Genomic DNA, 11781 nt, shown 5'->3' with positions numbered 1-11781 from the left:
CAGACTGAATTTGTTTTGGAATTCCTACCGAGGTGAAAAATGTATTAGATGTTTTACAATGGTCTTTGATGTGATGTTCTTAAGAGGGAATGCTTCAGGGTACCTGGTAGTGGGATCCATGAGGGTTAACAAATACTGATTCCCTCGTTTGGTTTTGGGTAAGGGCCCTACGCAGTCTAGAACGATCTTTTCGAAGGGCTCCGTCTGAACTGGAATAGGCGTCAGAGGAGCTGGCACAAGGCGTTCGTTAGGCTTACCCACAATTTGACATATGTGACATGTTTTTACATAGTGTGACACATCCTTTTTCATTCCTGGCCAAAAAAATGTTGAAGAGCCTTCTTGTAGGTTTTTTGGATGCCTAGATGACCTGACAATCCATCATGAGCTAGTTCTATAATGGCTGGTCTTACAGACAAGGGATGACAACTTGATGTGTTTCTGACCAGGTGTCTAGTTGTTTCAGTTCAGGAGGTCTGTAGGCACGCATCAGGACTCCTTCCTGATAATAAAAACAAGGCAATTTAGACATATCCTTTGTCTCACTGGCAACATGTCTGATCTTAGCCAAAGTGAGATCCTGTTCCTGAGCATTAATCAAATTCTCCTTTGAAATGATGTTATTGTACAAGTTGTCAGTAGAGGCAATCATTGGTGGAGGAGGTGATGAAAGGGCAGGGACTTGGACTGAGACCTGGTGACTGCACACACTGGGAAGAAGTGAGGGGATGTTTCGTCCAGGGTCTTAGTGGGACTTTCTGTTAAGGGAGAATCAAGAACAATTAAGTTTGGAACAGCCAAGTTACCCGCAAGATCATTACCCAGTACAAGATGTACCCCCGGTACTAGCAGTTCACCAGGTTTAATGGCTACCACAACCTCCCCTGAAATGAAAGGGCACTGTAAGCTAATATTAGCCAAGGGATAGGAGAGCTGTGATTTGAGACCTGTAAGGATCACCTTCTCCCCAGTGAAAGCCTGTTTGATGTTAGGGATGACATCTTCCCTTAAGATGGATTGGGCAGCACCTGTATCACGCAGAACCTTGACATTTATTGCCTTGCCTTTACCATCAGAGACACTTTACCTTGATACATGTATGAGTCATTAAGTTCTAGAGGAGAGTTGACAGGGTTAGCTAGGGCCACTGGTTTCTTGTTCTCAAATGTGTTAGGTTTAGGGGCCACAAAAGAAGGTTGACGTTGAGAGGCCTTGCAATTTAGGTGTCTACATTTTTGGATCATGTGACCTGGTTTCTTACAGTATGTACACCAGGGGAATTATATGCATTTGGCGAGAATCCGGTCGGCTTACCACCCGCGCCCCAAAACCTTCCCCAAAGGAGGACCTAACATTAGATAGTGAACCACGACCTCTACTACCCAGGGATCCCATCAACAAAGCAAACGCATCAGCCACTTTAGCGGCAGACATAAGATCACTCTCTCCCGTTCTTCCACATGCCTCAGAATATTAAAGGGTAACTTGTTCTTCCATTCTTCCAGGACCATTAGATTGAGCAACTCCGAAAAGGTGGTAATGTTAAGGGCGGCTAACCATTTCTTAAATTGTCTTAGTTTCTCACTAGCAAATTCAACATAGGTGTGAGAGTCTGGTTTCACATACTTTCGGAACTGTTGTCTGTATCCATCAGAAGTGATAGAGTAGGCGTCTAGAATGTTACCTTTGATCTCTTCATACTCTACCTCATCACTAAGGCCGTTGTATACCCTATAAGCTTTTCCTACTAGCTTAGGGACAAGGAGAGACACCCACTGATCCTTGGGCCATTTATTCCTATTAGCAATGCTCTCAAAAGCGCGAAATGACCCGTCAACATCAGATTCATCAAAAGGGGGAACTAGCGGAGCAACTGTAGCAGGATTAAAGCTTGCTAACTTTTTCTTTATATCTATTTCTTCCCCTCTAAACTTAGCGTCATTTCGTAGGGTTAACTCCTGAATTTCTAACTCTTTCTCCTGCCTTTTAAGTTGTAACTGAAATTCTCTCTCTTCTTTTTCTGCCTGTAGTTGCATTTGTTTTTCCTGTAGTTGCATTTGTCTTTCTTGTTCTCTCTCTCTATCTTCTCTTTCTGCCTGTAGTTGCATTTTCTTCTTTTTCTGCCTGTAGTTGCATTTGTTTTCATGCATCCGGTATTCTAGTCTAAGCTTCTCAATTTCCCACTGACTTATCCTACTCTTATCCTGTTCTTCCTGGGGACTGTGTATTATAGTCCTCGTAGAGGCTGACATGGGAGTTAACTCTTCTATGGCATTTCCTAGCAACTGACCTTCTTGCACTAGATGTTCAACAACTACATTCTTAATGACCTCTTTAGTCATCTGAGACGTGATGGGAACATCAAAATGTTTAGCGATGGTTTTCCATTGGTCCTTTTTATATTAGCACCTTTAAGTTGTTCCAGAGAAGGGTCAGCACAAAATCTTCAACGTTAAACTGAGGGGAAGCCATATTAAATAGATGTTAAACAAACAACAAAAAAATGATAAGCGAATTACTTAAGTGAGGAACTTGGCAGAGCGATAATAAAGGCAACCTTGGAAATTACCTAGATTATACTTAGGTAAACACTTATGAGTACAATCACTAATGAGGGGGGTAAACTAGAGAATTACGGCATTAAGAGGGATCCAGATTACTCTAGTTACGAGACTTGAGAGTGAAGAGCGAATTGTACTGAGACTTGTTACTGATAAGGAAGCGGATTAGTCTGAGGGACTAGTTAAAATGGCCAATTTTAACTAGCGAGAAAAATTATCCGCGAAGTGAGGGGATTGAGGGTTCGCATGAACATATGATGATCCCAACACTTGGATAACACTTATGCCTGTGTGCAAAAAAATAGAGATAACTACTATCGGTGAACACGCCTTTCTACCTGGTTTCCTGCTCTACCACTGTTATGCGATACCAATGATAGTCACGAAGCACTTTCAACCCAAAGAGAGCCACTTGATCGCACAAAGGTAAATTTAAACCACACGCAGAGTAAGTCACAGAAAAAAACACATCAAAGTCACAACACCACAGAAACACAAAAAAATAATGTAATCACAGAAAAAAAGTCACTGGAAAAATGGAACACTGAACATGGGTTATAAGGGTCCTGTCACGGTCGCCAATTGTTACGTTCACCGGTTAAACGGGTAAGATTGGCATCGGGGAGCCGGTGAACAATAACAATAAAAAAAAAAAAAACACTGCAGGTTCAACTGGTGAGGAAATGCAAAGGGGACACTTAAGAAGCTATTTAATAACCCAATAATGAAACTGACATACACATATAGATATAACATGAAACACATGAAAATGATATACACATATACATATAACACATAAATAAATACAACAATAAAGAACCCAACTTAATACCTAACAATAATACTAATCCTATTTGGAGGCAATGTGGAATAAACGGGACGAGGGGAAGTGATACTTATGAGGTGTCGCAGTGGTGAAGTGCTGGGTGAGGTGGATCTCACGGTAGTCCAAGAGGCGTTGTGTTCACTGGTAGAGGCCTTGACCTCGACTAACTTCCAGAAAGCCAGGAGGTTACTTAACACTTCCGCTTGAGTCGAATGGGGCCGCGTGAATCCAACTTCGGGACAGTAGCAGGGCTTCATGAGACAGTGACGTGGAGGGTTCATGAGACGGTGACGTGGTCCAGTCATGTCCCATATCGTCTAGTCCCGTCCTGTCCTGTCCTGTCCTATCCTGTCCAGTCATGTCCCATACCGTCTAGTCCCGTCCTATCCTTTTCTGTCCTGTACAGTCATGTCCCGTACCGTCTAGTCGCGTCCTGTCCCGTCCTGTCCTGTCCTGTCTTGTTCAGTCATGTCCCGTACCGTCTAGTCCCGTCCTGTCCAGTCATGTCCCGTACTGTCGTCTCGTCCTGTCCCGTTCTGTTCTGTGCTGTCCTGTCCAGTCTTGTCCCGTACCATCTAGTCCCGTCCTGTCCTGTCCTGTCCTGTCCAGTCATGTCCCGTACCGTCTAGTCCCGTCCTGTCCTGTCCTGTCCTGTCCTGTCCTGTCCAATCATGTCCCGTACCCGCTAGTTCCGTCCTGTCCCATCCTGTCCTCTCCTGTCTTGTCCAGTCATGTCCCGTACCGTCTAGTCCCGTCTTGTCCTGTCCTGTCCTGTGCCCTACCGTCTAGTCCCGTCCTGTCCTGTCCTTTCCCGTACCGTCTAGTCCCGTACCGTCTAGTCCCGTCCTTTCTTGTCTAAGGAAGTGAAATATGTCAAAAAGGGGTTATTTTGATGTATTCCAGCGTTTTATGAACCAAAACTCAGAAATGCAGGCAAAACACAATATATGTCTAAGGAAGTGAAATATGTCAAAAGTGGGTTATTTAAGTGTATTCTAGCGTTTTATGCACCAAACTCATAAAAGCAGGCAAAACACTATATTTGTTAAAACGTCTTATTCATGTGCTTTTAAGGTGTTTTATGAAAAAAAACTATCTCGATTGAAAATTGTGCTTATTCGTCATTTTACATTATTTTGCTTCAAAACGATAAAATTGATGAAAACAAGCTAGTATAAAGAATCCAAAGTAAAATTAAGAAAAAGGTGTAATTTAATCAGTTTTTAGCTGTTTTCCACCAAAACACAGAAATGCTACGAAAACACTATTTGTCTAAGGAACTGAAATATGTAAAAAATGGGATATTTTGGTGTATTCCAGCGTTTTATGTAACAAAACTCAGAATTGCAGGCAAAACACACTATTTGTCTAAGGAAGTGAAATATGTGAAAAAGGGGTTATTTTGGTGTATTCCAGCGTTTTATGTAACAAAACTCAGAATTGCAGGCAAAACACACTATTTGTCTAAGGAAGTGAAATATGTCAAAAAGGGTTATTTTGGTGTATTCCAGCGTTTTATGTAACAAAACTCAGAATTGCAGGCAAAACACACTATTTGTCTAAGGAAGTGATATATGTCAAAAGGGGTTATTTTGGTGTATTCCAGCGTTTTATGTAACAAAACTCAGAATTGCAGGCAAAACACACTATTTGTCTAAGGAAGTGAAATATGTCAAAAAGGGGTTATTTTGGTGTATTCCAGCGTTTTATGTAACAAAACTCAGAAATGCAGGCAAAACACAATATATGTTTAAGGAAGTGAAATATGTCAAAAGTGGGTTATTTAAGTGTATTCTAGCGTTTTATGCACCAAACTCATAAAAGCAGGCAAAACACTATATTTGTTAAAACGTCTTATTCATGTGCTTTTAAGGTGTTTTATGAAAAAAAAACTATCTCGATTGAAAATTGTGCTTATTCGTCAATTTACATTATTTTGCTTCAAAACGATAAAATTGATGAAAACAAGCTAGTATAAAGAATCCAAAGTAAAATTAAGAAAAACGTGTAATTTAATCAGTTTTTAGCTGTTTTCCACCAAAACACAGAAATGCTACGAAAACACTATTTGTCTAAGGAACTGAAATATGTAAAAAATGGGATATTTTGGTGTATTCCAGCGTTTTATGTAACAAAACTCAGAATTGCAGGCAAAACACACTATTTGTCTAAGGAAGTGAAATATGTGAAAAAGGGGTTATTTTGGTGTATTCCAGCGTTTTATGTAACAAAACTCAGAATTGCAGGAAAACACACTATTTGTCTAAGGAAGTGAAATATGTCAAAAAGGGGTTATTTTGATGTATTCCAGCGTTTTATGTAACAAAACTCAGAAATGCAGGCAAAACACAATATATGTCTAAGGAAGTGAAATATGTCAAAAGTGGGTTATTTTGTGTATTCTAGCGTTTTATGCACCAAACTCATAAATGCAGGCAAAACACTATATTTGTTAGTTTAAACGTCTTATTCATGTGTTTTAAGGTGTTTTATGAAAAAAACTATCTCGATTGAAAATTGTGCTTATTCGTCATTTTACATTATTTTGCTTCAAAACGATAAAATTGATGAAAACAAGCTAGTATAAAGAATCCAAAGTAAAATTAAGAAAAACGTGTAATTTAATCAGTTTTTAGCTGTTTTCCACCAAAACACAGAAATGCTACGAAACACACTATTTGTCTAAGGAACTGAAATATGTAAAAAATGGGTTATTTTGGTGTATTCCAGCGTTTTATGCAACAAAACTCAGAATTGCAGGCAAAACACACTATTTGTCTAAGGAAGTGAAATATGTGAAAAAGGGGTTATTTTGGTGTATTCCAGCGTTTTATGTAACAAAACTCAGAATTGCAGGCAAAACACACTATTTGTCTAAGGTAGTGAAATATGTCAAAAAGGGGTCATTTTGGTGTATTCCAGCGTTTTATGTAACAAAACTCAGAATTGCAGGGAAAACACACTATTTGTTTAAGGAAGTGAAATATGTCAAAAAGGGGTTATTTTGATGTATTCCAGCGTTTTATGAACCAAAACTCAGAAATGCAGGCAAAACACAATATATGTCTAAGGAAGTGAAATATGTCAAAAGTGGGTTATTTAAGTGTATTTTAGCGTTTTATGCACCAAACCCATAAAAGCAGGCAAAACACTATATTTGTTAAAACGTCTTATTCATGTGCTTTTAAGGTGTTTTATGAAAAAAACTATCTCGATTGAAAATTGTGCTTATTCTTCATTTTACATTATTTTGCTTCAAAACGATAAGATTGATGAAAACAAGCTAGTATAAAGAATCCAAAGTAAAATTAAGAAAAAGGTGTAATTTAATCAGTTTTTAGCTGTTTTCCACCAAAACACAAAAAATGCTACGAAAACTACTATTTGTCTAAGGAACTGAAATATGTAAAAAATGGGATATTTTGGTGTATTCCAGCGTTTTATGTAACAAAACTCAGAATTGCAGGCAAAACACACTATTTGTCTAAGGAAGTGAAATATGTGAAAAAGGGGTTATTTTGGTGTATTCCAGCGTTTTATGTACCAAAACTCAGATTTGCAGGCAAAACACTCTATTTGTCTAAGGTAGTGAAATATGTCAAAAGGGTTATTTTGGTGTATTCCAGCGTTTTATGTAACAAAACTCAGAATTGCAGGCAAAACACACTAGTGAAATATGTCAAAAGGGTTAAGGAAGTGAAATATGTCAAAAGGGTTATCAAAAGGGTTTTGGTGTATTCCAGCGTTTTATGTAACAAAACTCAGAAATGCAGGCAAAACACGTGTTTAAGGAAGTGAAATATGTCAAAACCAAATTCAGCGTTTTAAAAACTGCAGGCAAAACACTATATTTGTTAAAACGTCTTATTCATGTGTTTTAAGGTGTTTTATGAAAAAAACTATCTCGATTGAAAATTGTGCTTATTCGTCATTTTACATTATTTTGCTTCAAAACGATAAAATTGATGAAAACAAGCTAGTATAAAGAATCCAAAGTAAAAATGTAATTTAATCAGTTTTAGCTGTTTTCCACCAAAAACAGAAATGCTACGAAAACATATTTGTCTAAGGAACGTGAAATATTAAAAATGGGTTATTTTGGTGTATTCCAGCGTTTTATCCAACAAAACTCAGAATTGCAGGCAAAACACACTATTTGTCTAAGGAAGTGAAATATGTAAAAAAAGGGTTATTTTGGTGTATTCCAGCGTTTTATGTAACAAAACTCAGAATTGCAGGCAAAACACACTATTTGTCTAAGGAAGTGAAATATGTCAAAAAGGGGTTATTTTGGTGTATTCCAGCGTTTTATGTAACAAAACTCAGAATTGCAGGCAAAACACACTATTTGTCTAAGGTAGTGAAATATGTCAAAAAGGGTTTATTTTGATGTATTCCAGCGTTTTATGAACCAAAACTCAGAAATGCAGGCAAAACACAATATATGTCTAAGGAAGTGAAATATGTCAAAAGTGGGTTATGAACCAAAACTCAGTGTATTTTAGCGTTTTATGCACCAAACCCATAAAAGCAGGCAAAACACTATATTTGTTAAAACGTCTTATTCATGTGCTTTTAAGGTGTTTTATGAAAAAAACTATCTCGATTGAAAATTGTGCTTATTCGTCATTTTACATTATTTTGCTTCAAAACGATAAAATTGATGAAAACAAGCTAGTATAAAGAATCCAAAGTAAAATTAAGAAAAAGGTGTAATTTAATCAGTTTTTAGCTGTTTTCCACCAAAACACAGAAATGCTACGAAAACTACTATTTGTCTAAGGAACTGAAATATGTAAAAAATGGGATATTTTGGTGTATTCCAGCGTTTTATGTAACAAAACTCAGAATTGCAGGCAAAACACACTATTTGTCTAAGGTAACAAAAAGTGCAGGCAAAAAACTATTTGTCTAAGGAAGTGAAATAGAAAAAGGGTTATTTTGGTGTATTCCAGCGTTTTATGTAACAAAACTCAGAATTGCAGGCAAAACACACTATTTGTCTAAGGAAGTGAAATATGTCAAAAAGGGGTTATTTTGGTGTATTCCAGCGTTTTATGTAACAAAACTCAGAATTGCAGCACCAAACTCATAAAAACAAAACACTATTTGTCTTAAGGAAGTGAAATATGTGAAAATTGGGGGTTATTTTGATGTATTCCAGCGTTTTATGAACCAAAACTCAGAAATGCAGGCAAAACACACTATTTGTCTAAGGAAGTGAAATATGTGAAAAGGGGTTATTTTGGTGTATTCCAGCGTTTTATGTAACAAAACTCAGAATTGCAGGCAAAACACACTATTTGTCTAAGGTAGTGAAATATGTCAAAAAGGGGTTATTTTGATGTATTCCAGCGTTTTATGTAACAAAACTCAGAAATGCAGGCAAAACACAATATATGTTTAAGGAAGTGAAATATGTCAAAAGTGGGTTATTTAAGTGTATTCTAGCGTTTTATGCACCAAACTCATAAAAGCAGGCAAAACACTATATTTTTTAAAACGTCTTATTCATGTGCTTTTAAGGTGTTTTATGAAAAAAAAACTATCTCGATTGAAAATTGTGCTTATTCGTCATTTACATTATTTTGCTTCAAAACGATAAAATTGATGAAAACAAGCTAGTATAAAGAATCCAAAGTAAAATTAAGAAAAACGTGTAATTTAATCAGTTTTTAGCTGTTTTCCACCAAAACACAGAAATGCTACGAAAAACACACTATTTGTCTAAGGAACTGAAATATGTAAAAAATGGGATATTTTGGTGTATTCCAGCGTTTTATGTAACAAAACTCAGAATTGCAGGCAAAACACACTATTTGTCTAAGGAAGTGAAATATGTGAAAAAGGGGTTATTTTGGTGTATTCCAGCGTTTTATGTAACAAAACTCAGAATTGCAGGCAAAACACACTATTTGTCTAAGGAAGTGAAATATGTCAAAAATTTTGATGTATTCCAGCGTTTTATGAACAAAACTCAGAAATGCAGGCAAAACACAATATATGTCTAAGGAAGTGAAATATGTCAAAAGTGGGTTATTTTGTGTATTCTAGCGTTTTATGCACCAAACTCATAAATGCAGGCAAAACACTATATTTGTTAAAACGTCTTATTCATGTGTTTTTAAGGTGTTTTATGAAAAAAACTATCTCGATTGAAAATTGTGCTTATTCGTCATTTTACATTATTTTGCTTCAAAACGATAAAATTGATGAAAACAAGCTAGTATAAAGAATCCAAAGTAAAATTAAGAAAAACGTGTAATTTAATCAGTTTTAGCTGTTTTCCACCAAAACACAGAAATGCTACGAAAAACACTATTTGTCTAAGGAACTGAAATATGTAAAAATGGGTTATTTTGGTGTATTCCAGCGTTTTATGTAACAAAACTCAGAATTGCAGGCAAAACACACTATTTGTCTAAGGAAGTGAAATATGTGAAAAAGGGTTATTTTGGTGTATTCCAGCGTTTTATGTAACAAAACTCAGAATTGCAGGCAAAACACACTATTTGTCTAAGGAAGTGAAATATGTCAAAAAGGGGTTATTTTGGTGTATTCCAGCGTTTTATGTAACAAAACTCAGAATTGCAGGGAAAACACACTATTTGTTTAAGGAAGTGAAATATGTCAAAAAGGGGTTATTTTGATGTATTCCAGCGTTTTATGAACCAAAACTCAGAAATGCAGGCAAAACACAATATATGTCTAAGGAAGTGAAATATGTCAAAAGTGGGTTATTTAAGTGTATTTTAGCGTTTTATGCACCAAACCCATAAAAGCAGGCAAAACACTATATTTGTTAAAACGTCTTATTCATGTGCTTTTAAGGTGTTTTATGAAAAAAACTATCTCGATTGAAAATTGTGCTTATTCGTCATTTTTTTCATTATTTTGCTTCAAAACGATAAAATTGATGAAAACAAGCTAGTATAGAGAATCCAAAGTAAAATTAAGAAAAATGTGTAATTTAATCAGTTTTAGCTGTTTTCCACCAAAACACAGAAATGCAAAGGAAAACACACTATTTGTCTAAGGAACTGAAATATGTAAAAAATGGGATATTTTGGTGTATTCCAGCGTTTTATGTAACAAAACTCAGAATTGCAGGCAAAACACACTATTTGTCTAAGGAAGTGAAATATGTGAAAAAGGGGTTATTTTGGTGTATTCCAGCGTTTTATGTAACAAAACTCAGAATTGCAGGCAAAACACACTATTTGTCTAAGGAAGTGAAATATGTCAAAAAGGGGTTATTTTGGTGTATTCCAGCGTTTTATGTAACAAAACTCAGAAATGCAGGCAAAACACAATATATGTCTAAGGAAGTGAAATATGTCAAAAGTGTATTCTAGCGTTTTATGTACCAAAACTCAGAAATGCAGGCAAAACACAATATTTGTGTATATGTCAAAAGGGTTTGTATTCAGCGTTTTATGCACCAAACTCATAAATGCAGGCAAAACACTATATTTGTTAAAACGTCTTATTCATGTGTTTTAAGGTGTTTTATGAAAAAAACTATCTCGATTGAAAATTGTGCTTATTCGTCATTTTACATTATTTTGCTTCAAAACGATAAAATTGATGAAAACAAGCTAGTATAAAGAATCCAAAGTAAAATTAAGAGAAACGTGTAATTTAATCAGTTTTAGCTGTTTTCCACCAAAACACAGAAATGCTACGAAAACACTATTTGTCTAAGGAACTGAAATATGTAAAAAATGGGTTATTTTGGTGTATTCCAGCGTTTTATGTAACAAAACTCAGAATTGCAGGCAAAACACACTATTTGTCTAAGGAAGTGAAATATGTGAAAAAGGGGTTATTTTGGTGTATTCCAGCGTTTTATGTAACAAAACTCAGAATTGCAGGCAAAACACACTATTTGTCTAAGGAAGTGAAATATGTCAAAAAGGTTTTTTTTTTTTATGTATTCCAGCGTTTTATGTAACAAAACTCAGAAATGCAGGCAAAACACAATATATGTTTAAGGAAGTGAAATATGTCAAAAGTGGGTTATTTAAGTGTATTTTAGCGTTTTATGCACCAAACCCATAAAAGCAGGCAAAACACTATATTTGTTAAAACGTCTTATTCATGTGCTTTTAAGGTGTTTTATGAAAAAAACTATCTCAATTGAAAATTGTGCTTATTCGTCAATTTACATTATTTTGCTTCAAAACGATAAAATTGATGAAAACAAGCTAGTATAAAGAATCCAAAGTAAAATTAAGAAAGACGTGTAATTTAATCAGTTTTTAGCTGTTTTACATCAAAACACAGAAATGCTACGAAAACACCCTCTTTGTCTAAGGAACTGAAATATGTAAAAAATGGGATATTTTGGTGTATTCCATTGTTTTATGCAACAAAACTCAGAATTGCAGGCAA

This window comes from Portunus trituberculatus, chromosome 40 (assembly GCF_017591435.1).
Source record: "Portunus trituberculatus isolate SZX2019 chromosome 40, ASM1759143v1, whole genome shotgun sequence".
Taxonomy (NCBI): domain Eukaryota; kingdom Metazoa; phylum Arthropoda; class Malacostraca; order Decapoda; family Portunidae; genus Portunus; species Portunus trituberculatus.
Note: the sequence above shows the minus strand (reverse complement) of the source record.